This window comes from Mycteria americana, chromosome 5 (genome assembly GCF_035582795.1).
Source record: "Mycteria americana isolate JAX WOST 10 ecotype Jacksonville Zoo and Gardens chromosome 5, USCA_MyAme_1.0, whole genome shotgun sequence".
Classification (NCBI taxonomy): domain Eukaryota; kingdom Metazoa; phylum Chordata; class Aves; order Ciconiiformes; family Ciconiidae; genus Mycteria; species Mycteria americana.
Genome location: NC_134369.1, coordinates 71057138 through 71070760, shown reverse-complemented (window position 1 = coordinate 71070760; position 13623 = coordinate 71057138). Strand labels below are relative to the sequence as shown.

At 61.9% G+C, this 13623-nt stretch overlaps 1 protein-coding gene across 1 annotated transcript in view; it reads left to right on the top strand.

Annotated features, from left to right (window-relative positions):
• The first annotated feature begins 6260 nt into the window (after nucleotides 1-6260).
• The window catches only part of GNG2 (G protein subunit gamma 2), a 30755-nt gene continuing 23392 nt past the window's right edge, over nucleotides 6261-13623 (top strand). Inside the window, exon 1 of the mRNA XM_075503942.1 lies at nucleotides 6261-6488. The gene's annotated coding sequence lies outside the window, so the exon portion shown is untranslated. The remainder of the gene's footprint in view (nucleotides 6489-13623) is intronic.

Below are 13623 nucleotides of genomic sequence, written 5' to 3'. Positions count from 1 at the left end.
TTAGCGATTGACAGCCAAAGTTTTGCCATATTTTGATATACCACCTTTTTTTTAAACTGGAAACTTTTCTTAAAAAAAAAAAAAAATAATATTATTTTCTAAATAAGCACAATCTTATTTTTATAAGAAATGTTGGGGGAGGAAACCGAGAAGGGGGAACTGGTACCAAAAGAAAAGGAGCATAGCTATTGGCACGGCGCAAAAAAATGGGTGTTATTGCGATAGGGGAGCTGGTAGGGGAGAGCATCGGGTGCTGCCGGGGCTCTGCACTGCGGGACCGTGGCACCGGCACAGCGTGTCCCCACCCCAGAGCTTGATCCCGCCCGGCACGAGGGATAGTACGGGAGAATAATGTAGGTGATAGCCAGAGGCTGGCAGGGCGAGCCCCTAAAGCCTCTTTATCTCCCCTAAAGCCGCCCGGGGCAGCCGGAGGGATGCTGCGCGGGGGCTCAGGGCTATGTGCCCCGCTCTGGGTTTGGGGGGACCGCAGCAAACACCCCGAGAGCCTCTCCTGTGGGCACCACATCCCAGGCTGGGATGCCGGGGTTTGCTAGCAGCAGCCCCACTCCAGCCCCCCATCCGTGGCCGGGTTTACAGCGTGCTGGGGGGATTGGCACGTGCACCAGCAACGTGCGTCTGCCGTGCTGGAACCGCACGGGCTGGTACGGGCGGGAAAATCCCCTAAATTCATCCCCAGCCTCTTTTTTTTTTTCCCCTGTGCCAGCCCCTGCGAGGCATTGGGGTGACAGCACCCAGCTGGGGGGTCCTGCTGGCACCCCCTCCGCCGGCGAGCCCCGGGTGCCCCCGAGGGACCCTCGCCCGCTACTCTGCTGAAACACGTAGCTGGAGGGAGCAAAAGGGTAAATGGCGTAAAGAAATGCTCGACGCTGTTCAAAAAGCATGGGGGGGGGGGCAGCTGGACCAGGGCTTCTCCGTTTCGTGTCCCCCCTCGCCCCACTCTCCTGCAGCCGAACCCGAACCGAAGGGTCCCAGCCGGCGCGGGGGGCTGCGATGGAGCTCACCCCTGGGCAAGCGGGAGCGGTGCCGGGCGAGCCGGCGCGGCTGTGCCGGGGAGCGGGGGCACACAGAGGTGCCATTTATTCCGCAGGTGGCCGGGGTGGCCGCGCGGGTCCCGCGGGGGACGGGGTGGCCGTGCCCTTCGCGCCGCTGCCGCTGCAATAATGAGCTATCTGTCTGCAGGAACGAAATAGTCCTTTCTGTGAAAGGATCTTCCCATCAGGGCGATGGGAGAGCCAGTGACTGTGTTGCAAAAGAAAAACACAAGGAAAACTCTACAAAAACCCCGCAGCGAATTATTTTGTACCAATGAAGTTTGTTGTGTGCCTTTTGCGGTACGGCTGGAAACGACAATAAAGTGACAGTTGTTTGCATTACTTTGACTCTTTAAAATGCTCCCGGGCTTAAGCGAGTGATGAAACACGTACGAATTTAACAAACGCGTTGCGTTTACTGTGCGCTCCGCTCCAGCGTTGCCCGGCTCCGAAGAACAGGTTTAAGGCCACTCCAGCCTTGGGCGGGGGAATGGATGGGCTGATCCTTTCAATCCTGGTTTTTGGTGATTTCTCTGAAAGCCGTGCCCGCTTCCAGCGCTCCCGCGTTGGGAGGAGGCACAGGGGGACCTGCGGCAGCCGTCACCGGGGTTAAGCTCCTGAAAGAACTGGGGACACGGGGGTGGCCCCAGTAAGCGTTGCAGATGGGGGTAGCTGCTCGCTTTGCAGCCGTGTTACGCCGACGGCTCTGGCCGTGCATCCCGGTGAGCCCCGTGCGGGGTGCTCAGGGGGGTCCCCGAGCTGCGGGAGCCGGAGGGGCTCTGCGCTGGCATGGAGGGCTGAGCCCCTCCTCGGTGGGGCTGCCGTCACGGGGCTGGCTGGGCCCAGCAGTCCCAGTGGGAAGGGTGGGGGTCAGCGCTGCACGGGGCCGGGGAACCCCCCTGCTTGCAGCGGGGGCCACCCTGGGGCGTCAGCCGGGCTCCAGCACCCCCACGGGCCATTAGCCCACGGCTCAGTGGCCCCACGCTGGCCCCGGGCACGCCTGGCCCTGGCCAGGCTGCTGAGCGAGGCGTGATTTGCTTTTTTCCTAATAATTCCCTCCCCGAAGTGCTCCCCTGTTTCCAGAGCAGAGAAGCCCACCACGGGCATCACCCCTTAGCCTGGGGGGGTGACGGTGCCAGCAGGGCCCTGGGGTGCGGGGACTGCAGCGGGCTTGGGGGGGGTCACAGTTTGTCCCCAGCCCCGCTGCCCCCCAGCCCGGCCGGCAACGCCGAGCAGCGGCATTTGCTGCCGTCCTGCAGCACGGTGAGGGGCTGCGGAGCGGGCCGGGGCCGGGGGCTGGCGGCGGCAGCAGGGGCTCAGCTCCCCGCCCCGGGCAGAGGGAGAGGCAGCAGTCACCAGTGTGATGAGCGAGGCCGTCCTCTGCCTGCCGCGCTGCAGCCCTTTAACCCCCCTTTCTCCCTTCTCCTCTGCTCGGAGTGGGCTCCGCTCGGGGAGGGTGGGGTGGGTGTTTGGGGGCAGCGCCGGGGGGAGTTTCCCCAAGGGAGGAAGCTCCACCGTTAGTTAAAGATGTGACCCCGAGCAGGATCCTGCCTGAGAGCCCGGGACGGCATCCGGCCTCGGGCCGAGCGTGGGGACGCTGGCAGAGCTGCCGCCTCCGAGGGCTGGTCTCGAGTGGGGATTTCCCCAGGCCCCGCTCTCTGCAAGCGCCTGGGCAGGGGAGCCTCTTCATTTTCTCTTTCCCGAGTCGATGTTTTTGGGTGAAGCGTGCGGCTTCTCCAATGCCTGAGAGAGGGTTTGTGCTGCAGCCTTCCCCCTCGCCAACGCCCAGGGCCACCCTCCCATCTCCCATGCCGCTAGCGCTAATTAAACTCCTCGGAACATAATTAGCCAGCTCTTTTCTTCTCGATTTTTGCCAGGTTTGCTGAGCCTGGCACCCATTTCCTCCAGCCGGGGAAAGCTGCTGTGTGGGGTACTGATAACCACAGCCTTTCCAGGTGCCCCTGCCCCGTTACCCGGGCACCTCCTGCTCCCCAGCGTATCGACCCTCTCGCACCCAACTGCTGAGACCCGGGTGGTAGAGAAGGAAGATAAGGGCCGTCTGCTCGGTCTGATGTGATGAGTTGGCCATAATTAGCAGCAAAATCCCCATTTCCTGCAGAAGATGAAGGTGAAGATGATGAAGACGAAGTGCCTGTTCTCCCACGGGGAAGCAGCGTCAGCAAAGCTTCCTGAGCGGTTTCTCCCAGCACGTGCCACCGTCCTGCGGGCCTGGATGTGACCACGTGCCACGCTAACGCTGGGACCGCTGAGGCTACCGCCACCCATCAGGAGCCCGGGGCGTCCCTGGGACCCACGCCAGAGCCTGCCCGCCTTTGCCGTCCGTCCCCCCCCCTCCCAGCACCCTGGGTGTTGATGGGGATGGGGATGGGGGGCTGCGCACCTCTGGCGTGGGGTATCCCCACCGCCCCCCCCTCCCCGGCACCCTCGGCATCCGCGGCAGAGCGGCGCGGGGGAGCATCCCGTGCCTTTTCTACGGGCTCCGACAAGAATTGCACGTTACCAGCGATTTCCCGTTGTCTTCTAAAGACAGCCCTCGTCCTCAGCGAGGCGGGTGCTGACCGTCGGGCGGCCGCGGGTCTGGGTGCCTCATTGCTGATGGCCGCTAACAGCGGGCGTTTTCGGGGCAGCTAATTGCTTCACGCGGGAGGGAGGAACACGAGGGAGCGAGCGACTTCTGGGAGGGGGGCTGCATTGTCTGCTACTAAGTATAGCCTCCGGATTTCATCCTCGGCCTATAAAACCCCTAAATTTTCCTCAAACCAGACGTTGAACGGGTTTTGGCACGAGCCTGCAGAGCGAGCCAGCCCTGCCGTCCAGGGGGGAGAGGGCGGGGAGGGGGCTCTCCCCTCGCCGTAAGCTGTGTTTAGCAAAGGCTAGGACCCCCAGCTACGCCGTTAGATGAATTCCCCTCCGTCTGAAGGCGTGCGATGGCTTGGCCCCCGTCGCTCCTTCATCTCACCGCAGGAGAGGTCCCCGGGGGGGAAAGGTCCTGCGGTTCCCATCCCGGCGTGTCCCCAGGCAGCCTTGCACCCACGCTGGCCTTTTCCCCGGGCTGCTCCCCGGTGCCGGCAGCCCCGCCGCCGCTGCTCTGCGTTCCCATTTCACAAATGGAAGCTTTCACAAAAAGGCTGCGCTTGGGCCTTTTCAGGCTTCAGGCGCTCCGCTTCCAGATTTCACATCTCCTGCCATCGTTTCATGGCAGCCCGAGAGGTCGAAGACTCGGGATTTGTAGGGCGGCAACAGGCAAATGCCGCTTTTACGGAGCCAACTGCAAAATGCACTTAAAAAAAAGGGAAAATGTTGCAGTGGCGTCCTGGTTTGGTATTTTTTTTTAAATTTTGCTACCGGATCAAAACGGGCGGTGCTTTCTCCTGCCGTTAACGCAGCGACGGCTGTCCCCAGGCTGTCCCCTCACAGAGCACCCTCCTTTTATCAGCCCTTCCAAAACAAGCGTTGCTGGGCATACCCTTCGACATCGCCCCAATCAGGCACCAACAACTAATCGGCGATAATTAACAAAAATACCCCGTGCGCCGGCGTCTCTTTAGGCTGGGGACCTTCCGCACCCTGAATTTATCGTTGGACGCGACACTTATTTAACGCGGCGTGGCACGTCCCCTGCCTCGCGTTTGGGGTTGGCGGCTCGGTGTGTAACGGGGTGGGGGGACCCTGCCAGCCCCGGCCCCGTGCTGGGTGCTGCCCGGGGGGGTGCCAGGGCCCCGGGGGCAGCTGGGGGTGGGCTCTGCGGGTGGCGGGGTGCCCTGCTCGTAGGGCAGCGAAGGAAATCAGTCATCGGGTGTTGCTGTGGAAACGGGAGGGGAAACCCGGTTGATGGCAGCCGGCGCCTCTCTGCCAGGAACCCTGCAGAGCTTGGCCAGCGGAGGGGCGACACGCAGCCCCCCCGTGCCCACCGCTGCCGGCCCCGGGGGGGTCCCGCTGCTGCCCTTTGCAGGGTGCCCGTGCCTACCGCCTGCGGGGAGCTGCAGCCCACGGGCCCCCGAGGTGCTGCTGCTGCGGGCACGGCTCGCAGCGGCCTGTTTTGGGGGGCCGCGCTGCCCCCCCAGCTCTGCCGCGCCCCCTGCCCCAGCCCTGCACGGGGAACACATTAACGTACTTTGGACGTATACGTGTGACGCGGGGCCGTTGAGACCTCCAGCGAGCGGACTTGAAGGTATAGCCACCAGCACGCAGCTGGGCCGGCTGCGGATGTTTCGGGGTGCAGATGGAAGGAAGGAAGAGCCTGCCTTATAAAACCCCAGCCCGCGCCCGCCAGCTCTCTTGTGCCTCCGAAATCTTCCGCCTGAAATCCTAAAAACTGGGCACGTGGGCTCACGCTGATGAAAAATAAAAGACAAACCACTGAGCGCTGGGTGTTCCCCGAGCTGTGCCCTGGAGGGGCAGGTAGAGGCTCAGACGGGAACGTTTGAGCTGGGAAGGGCTCGAGGGGTGCAGGGAGGGGGCCGGGGGTGCCGGGGGCCGTGTCGGTCGGTCGGGCCACCCCGGGACAGAGGTGTGAGTGTTAGGGGGCTTGGGGGGCAGAAGAGGGGATCCAGGCATGGGGTGTCTGGAGCTGTGAGGTGGGGGGGGCAAGAGAGGGCAGGGATGGGCGCAGGGGGGCTGTGGGTGCAGGGATGGGTGTGTGGGGTGCAGGGCGTGTGACGGGGGGCAAGGGGGATACGGGGGGGTGTGGGGGTGCAGGGTATGTGATGGGTGTAGGGGGTGCAGGGTGTGGGATGGGTGCAGGGGGTTGCGGGGTGCAGAGTATAGGATGGGTGCAGGGGGGTTGTGGGGTGCAGGGTGCGGGATGGGTGCAGGGGGGTGTGGGGTGCCGGATGGGGGTACGGTGGGTGGGGTGGGGTGTGAGGGCTGTGGGGCTGGTGTGTGGCGTGTGGGGGGTGCAGGGTCGCGAGTGGGGGGGGACGACGGGACAGGGACAAGGGACAGTGGAAGGGACTGGGGCAGAAACGGGCAGGGATGGGGACAGGGGCGGGGACAGAGACCCGGACAGGGACATGGGCAGAGACAGGGAGAGGGACTGAGGCAGGGTGAGGGGCAGGAGGCAGCGGGGTCTGGAGGAAAGCGATCTGCAAAACCGGGGGGAAAGGAGAGGAGAGGAGAGAGCAGGAGCAGGAGGAGGAGGAGGAGGAGGAGGAGGAGGAGGAGGAGGAGGAGGAGGAAGTCGGGGCCGAGCCGCTTCCTGTAGGCAGAGGGATGAGCGCAGACAAAGCTGGGTGGGGACTCGCCGCTCGGGGCTGCTGCTGACCACCCTCCTGCTGCCTCCGTCCCTCCATCCCTCCGTCCCTCCATCCCTCCGTCCCTCCATCCCTCCGTCCCTCCATCCCTCCATCCATCCCTCCCTCCGTCCAGCCGCCGCCCGCCCCGCGGGGGACTCGGGGCAGCACCGCCCGCCTCCAGGTACCGCCGGGCACACGGGGGGGAGCCGGGGCTGGGGGCACTGGGAGCACTGGGAGCACTGGGACGACTGGGGCTGGCAGCGCTGGGGACAGCGGAGCTGGGCAGGGCGGGCCCCGGCCCCGGCCGCCCGCAGCCAGCGGCCCCCCCCCCCCCCCCGGGCCCCCGAATCCGCCGCGAACCCCCCCCGGTGCCCACCCCCGCGGCAGCCCCACGCTGGGCGCCCCACGGGGACCCCGCGGCCGCGGGGGGCGATGGCACCCGCGGGGTGGGGGCGCGGGGGTCCCCGTCCCGCCGGGGCGGGGAAGGTGCCTCGGAGAAGGAGTTCATCCCCCAACAAAGGTTTGATTGAGAGGGTTTGATCCTCAGTTAATCAACTGATTTGCCATCACAGGAAAGGCTTTTTCCGCCGATGAATGAGCCGTAGTGTTCTTTCCTTCTCCATTTTTTTTTTTCTTTTTTTTTTTTGCCTCCCTGGGAAGGAAGGGTGAGACTCGGCCAACCCCAAATCCCTGCAGCAGCCTCAGCTGGGATGGATCTGTCCCCAGCCTGGCTCGGGGGAATGGATTTGGGGGTGACGGCCATGCAGGCAGAGGGGCACCCCGCGCCTCGCCCCGCCGTCCCCGCGGCAGCGGCCCTCTCCCCATCGTTTCGATCAAAAATCCTTATTTTTCCCAGCGGTGCTTTGTGGGGCGAGCGCTTCGGGTGAAGTAACCCTGGGAAAAGCACCCGTCAGCCGGGAAGATGTGCTCAGGGAAAGATGTGCCGGGAAGATGTGCTCAGGGAAACCCGGTCCAGGGCTCGCTTGCCCCAGCGGGAGGGGAATCCAGCAAAAAACTTTTGCCTTCTTGCCTCCTCGGTGGCAAATGGATTTATATTTAAGGAAAATCTTGAAGCACAGCGATCCCCCCCCCATTACTAATGAGTTACTAATGAACTTAAAGCATGCTGCTCCAAAGGGTAGTGGCTTGGAGTGCGTATTATCTGCCACTGCCGTACCTGCTGCCGGCAGGGCAGGGGCTCGCTGCAGGTCCGGTATGTTATTTATTTCCCTGTTTCCCTCTGGGCCCCCGAATTACCGAATAACCATCACCCCGCCAGCGAGCCCGTGCCCCCCGGCCACGAGCAGGAAAGGGGCCGGGGCCGTGCGGGGGGCAGCGGCGTCTACCCTGGCAGCAGGCTGGGGCCAGGCACCGAGGATTTTTCCTTATAACTGGATTTCCCTGAATGCAGCTGGAGCACGCGATTTTAATCCTCTTTCCTACCATATGGCCGCTGGCTGGATTGAAATATGACTCAATTAATTATTGCCAGGAAAGCCCCAGGGCGAAGCCTTTCTCCAGGAGGACGTTTCGAGGCGCTCCCGGGGTTATAACAGGGCTTTTCTCGCCCCGTGCTGCGGGGTACGGGGGCACATGGCTCAGCCCCGTCCCACCCCAGCTCCCACGCTGGCCTCGTGAGGCCAGGCATCAGCCATGCCGCTCCCTTGGCACCAGCTTCGGTGCCTTTTTTTTTTTTTTTTTTTTTTTTTTCTGGCTTTTTCAACCTTGCATTTACTTGCAAGAGGAAGCAGGGGCTGCTGCTCGCTGCTGCTGGCACCGCGTGCTGCTGGTTGCTCACCTGTGACACGAGTTTGGCGGTCTCAGCATCGCCTGGATGATGACTGGAGTCAGCCTCACCTCTGAAACGAGGTATCCCCAGCTTGGGGGGACCCACAGGTCCCCCCGCCGCTAGCATGGTGCCTGCACCTGCCCATCGTCTCTCCCAAATTCCCCGGGAGCTGCCAGCTTTGCTCCCGGCGGTGCACGTACCGGCAGTAAGGACGCTCATTGCATTTTCTCCGGGTTCCTTGTAGCCGTCAGCCGGCGGAGGCAAGAAGCGGCCCCACACGGGGCATATTTTGCATGCGGGCGGGCTCGGATGAGCGGCCATACCGTGGCACAGCCGGCCCCAGAGGGGAAGACAACCGGTGTGCATCAGGGCCTGGCACGGGGCTGCCTCACGGCACGGGGGTTATCGTTTTCCGCCGGAGAAATTTTGGCCCGCTCGCAGCACGAGGGTTATGGAGACCAGGAGCAGGCAATTGCAGCGGGGCGCCCGATGGGTTTCCCACGGGTAGATGGCTGCGAGCCGGTGACGAAGCTCAATTATTAATATTATTTTTAATCCCCAAGCCAGCCTGCTGCTTTGCCGCCCTGGCACAGGGCGGCTGTGAGCGGAAAACGCCATAAAAAGCTAAATTTTGTGAGGGTGGGCAATGCCTTCCCACACAGCAGCCCCACAGATGTGGACGGGCCCGCTGGGCTTCCAGTGCTTCGGCCTCTGAACGGCAGCATCAGAGGCACCGCTGCTCCTTTTGAAGCCCAGTGAGTCACCGAAGGAGGACAGGCAGGCGCTGGCGCAGGCTGTTACCATAGTAATTGGGGCTGGCGAGCCGGTGCCGGAGCCCCACAGACCCCCCGCACCCCCGAAAAGTGCTGCCCGGGGGCAGCCGTGCCTCCCCGTCCCCTGCATCCGTGCCGGGATGCTCAAGGCCGGCACACTCGTGACGCACGTGCTGCCGTCGATGACCACGGGGCTGCACCGCCTGCTCCCTCCTGCCAGCCCGTCGCCCCGTTTTGGGTTGGGAATAAGGGGTTTGCCCCGGGAAAAGCACTATTTATGGCATGAGTTGCCTCAGTTCTCAGCATGACTTCACTAAGCGTTTCACCCCTGCGCCTGGAGCAGGACGCGGGAGCGGGATACGGCCGTGTGCGTTCACAGCCAGCGCAGAAGCAGTAGGGATGAGCAAGGGGATTAGGGTGGGTTTTCAATTTTTCTTGCTTTTCGGCCTCTTTTCTCACTGTTTCTCCCCCTCTGGTTTCTTGCTCAGCTGCTTTGTGGGGTGACAGCGGCTGCTGGGAGGAGGGATGGGATGAAAGGCAGAGGGAGATGGATGCTACCCCATGCTGCGGGGCCGGGCGCGGGGTGCGGCGTGGTTCATTGGCAAGGGGATTTTTGTGCTTGTCCTTGCGCGGTTTTATTGCCCGCTCACTTCCAGCGGAGCTTCAGCCCTTCCGCCTGCATATTTTTTTTCTTCCCTGTGCAACGTGCGTGGTACAAACACCCCCAAAACTGGGCCCTTTAAGGTGCAGGAGCAGCCTTGCCCCCCCCAAACTCTTGGGGCAAGTGAAAGGGGGGGGGGGGCTCCTGCTTCTGCTGCTGGTGGGGGAGCGTGTGATGGCTGCGGGGGAACGCAGGCTGTCTCTCCTGGCTTTCCGCACACGCTTGGCACGAGCCGTTTGGCACTCGCCCCGTTTAGAGGCAGGTCTGAGCTGGGGAGAAGGACGGGCTCCGGCTGCCGGGAGGACACGGATTTGGCTCCGCAGAGAAGTAGGGCTTGCTCCAAAACCCGTCTGAAGTTGCTGGGACAGTGTGTGTCTGGGCTTTGGGTCAGGCCAGTGATTAATTAATGATGTTTTCGATCCGAGCCGTGCAAGCGAATCGCCAGCGCTTTGCGGGCTGGGAAGAAGCGGGAGCTGGAGGCAGCCGGCCCCTGGGCTGGGCGAGGATGTGCGAGGATGCAGCCGTGCTGAGGCTGAAGTCTAAAATCATGCATCTCCTGCGTTTCATGGAGGTATGATGGACTTCAAACACCAAACCCAATTTTTCACAGGCTCAGTGAGGGGAAAAAAAAAAAAAAAATCCCTGAAATGGCATCGTACCAAACCTTAAAAAAATCACCACCTGGCTATTCGCATGCAGCTGAGAAACCCTCGACAATTCCTGGGCAGCAGCTGCACCAGGACCTGCTTATCCTACCAAACACAATTAGTTTTCACCTTATCTCGTCCTTCCCTTGCTTTTCATACAGCAATTTTCTTCCCCTGTTGTCTGTCGTCACCGTCGTAACTCGGGCTGATTAGTTCATCCGAGGGAAGGTCCGGGCGTTGCTGGGTGGTGGTTGGCAGGTACCGGCATCGCGGGGAGGTCTCCGGTGGTGGGTGATGCTTTTGTCCAGCATCCAAAAGCCTGCTGAGACGCAAGGAGGGGTTGGTGATTCTCGGGGGTGCTGATGTGAACCCCAAAGTGCTGTACCCGGCGTGGCAGGGCACCCGGCAGCTGGGGCGGAGGTGCTGCCGGGGCGGATAAGCTCCTTTAGCTGAGTTGGTGTCTTGGTTTTACACGTCTGTCGTGCCGCCCTCGCTTGCTCTCCTGAGGGCTTTGGGAAGGAAGGTTGGCTCTGTCCCTCCCGTGACGCTCCCTGTGAGTGGCTCTCCTGGGCGGGAGGGTCCTGGCTGGGCAGCTGGGTTTGTAAGAGGGAGCAGCTCGGGTGGGAAGGAGCAGCCTTGCCCGAGCCTTGGGGCTCATCAGCGATCCCGAGCATCGGTGCTCCTTGTGATCCCACCAAAGGGGAAAATCCCCGGCACAGCATGGGATATTCCCACTGCAAACTCCGCTGCGTTGCTGGTTTTACCCTGTGCCGCGCTGGTTGGCATCCCTCCTCCTGCTGCCTACAGCATCCTCCGGATGGGGGCTGCTGGACCCCAGCCCTGAAGCCTGGCTGCTGCCTGCTGTGGCCTGAGCCCCCCGTGCCCGTGCCCGTCCCCGCAGGCAGAGCCCCCCGTGCCCGTCCCCATGGGCAGAGCCCCCCGTGCCCGTCCCCGCGGGCAGAGCCGCCAGCTGCAGCAGGGCACCGCGGGGACGTCGGTGCCCCGTGCCACCACCGGCACCTCTGCGCAGAGACACAGACCTAATTACAGAAGATGCCCGGAGTAAGTCGGCACCAAGAAACCCTCTTCCTCCTCCTGCCCACGCGGGAGCAGCTCAGCAGCCCCGGCGCTCCTCCGGCTGGCACTTTGGGGAGAATAGTGACACTGTTTGGGTGGGTTTGTGCGCTAATTATAGTCGGGTTGTTTCAGCGCTGTCGTGCCTCTCTGTGTCAGCCCTGCCGCGTTGGGAAACCTGCGCTCCTCCGGCGACAGCGCAGGATCCTGTGGCCGGATCGGTCCCCGCAGCATCCCCGGCACGGTGGCCGAGAGCGCAGTCCCAGCCCTGCACCTCCTCGGGGCTCTGAAACCGCCGTGGCCTGGGAACCGGGGAGGGCTTCGCCAGCGGTTTGGGTTTTATGCCAAGTGGCGGCGAATGCGAGCAGCGCTTCAGCCCTGGGCTTTGCGCGAGGGCGGGATTTGTGCTAACCCTGGCACCCGGGTTTGCTGATTCTCTTTTAATAAAAACCTTTCTTGGCTTATTTGCCAATAAGCAAATGTGGCATCGAGTCCTGGTGGCTGTGGAAAAGCAGCTATCATGGTGGGACCGGCACCCTTACGGCTCTGGGGGGTTTATCCCCAGCCTGGGGACCTGGGGACAGGCAGGGTGTCCCCATGCACCCGCAGGGACACGGAGAAGCCGTGTTTTCTCTCTTGCCTGCTCCCGTCTGAGCTGTGTCCCAGAGGAGAGACCGGGAGCTGAAGCTGGATGAAGTGCAAGAGCATTTAACCTGTTGCAGCATCCCCCCGGGACGGCGTGGGGAGCACTGCCAGGCGTCCGAGAGTCACGAGCCTGAGGCATGATCCCCTGAAGGGGCATGCTGAAGGGATGCTTCAGGCTTCGGTCATCTTAACCCCCCCCCGTAGCTGTGAATTCCTGCAGATTGAGTGTGTTCCACTTAGCCATGGGCTTGGAGGAGTTGTGCTTTTTGGTCCATTTTGGGTAAGAAAGCACCACTCGCCGGCGGATGTGAGATGCTCAGTACTGATTGAATTCCTTTCTGGTCCCGGTGTCTTTGGTTTTGCTTCGGAGTAGGTGCGGTGAAGGGAGGGGAGCAGGGTAAAGAAGGCGTTGGGAGTCGGGGAATGGATCTTGAATGCAACAGGGGTGCCAGAAATATGTCTTCACGATCCCGCTGTCACCGGGGGATGCCAGGACGGTGCCAGCATGTCTCTGCGTGTAGCAGGCGTCATCGTTAGGGCTTCGTTACGTTTACAGCCGTGATGCCCAGTTCGGGGTAGAGCTGGGGTGGGCAGCATCCACAAGATGAGCTTTGGGCTCAGGGCTTGTCCCTCTCCTTCCTCGAGAGCATCAGGTGGGTTTGGGTTTTCCAAAGAGCTGAACCCAAACCGAAGAGCTGCGGCACCACTGCCTCGGCCTCGCTGTGGGGCTGGGCCGGATTGCTTCAAACCCTCCATCACCCATGGGGGTTGAGAAGGTTGCTTCTCATGAGGGTTGCTTCAAACCCTCAACCCCCATGGGTGAGTTATCCATCACCCATGGGGGTTGAGAAGTGGGATGGTGATTGCCAGCCAAGTCGGGGTTTGGGGACGGGGCTCCAGCTTGCTCTCCCCGCTGCCGTCAGCAGGAGGAAGGCGACACAGGAGCTCTATCAAGGCAGAAATCACCTTGCAAGAGTTTATTCTCCATTTCCATGTGTTTCTCTTCAACCGGACCTTGGGAGGAACAGGCAGGTGTCAAGGGTATGGGAGAGTAAATAAGCATCCATCATCTGCTCGTGGGGTTGGGGCTGTGTGCCCTGTGGAGAGTCCTGGGCCATGCACGCAGGGGACGCTGCAGGGGACGAGACATATGGGGGATGAGTTGAGGAGACCACCTTATCCCATGCTGCTTGTTTTGGTTTCACAGCCACCGTTCTGATGGGGATTAGTGTGTGCCCAGTGTCTGCAGATGTCTTCTCAGGTCAATAGGGTGTTAGTGGCTCCTTAGGTACGGGCCACATCCAGCCTGTGGCCCACATGCAGCTTTATGGCTTCGGGGGAAGGTTAAATGTCCCTGGAGATCCCTTTGCGCTCATGGAGCCCAAGGGCACCATCTCGTCGCTGGTCCCAAACCCTCCTGCCAGATCCTCACTGCCTTTCGCCTCTTGAAAGGGTCATCTCAGATGGATGGACACCAAGACCTTGGTCTGAGTCTCCTGAGGACCAAAGCACAAGCCCGCAGCCTCTGGAGGTGACTCCTGTCAGGCGTGAAGGAAAGGTGTCCCTTCAAGGAAGATGTTATATGTCACCTAGGCAAGTGGACCACCATGGAGAGAGGTATCCAGTACCTGCGGGAAGGAGCTGTACTGGAGGTGATTGATGACCTGGACAACGAGCAGTTATCCAAAGATGCAGATGAAGTCCAGTGCACGCGACCCATGTGGTGG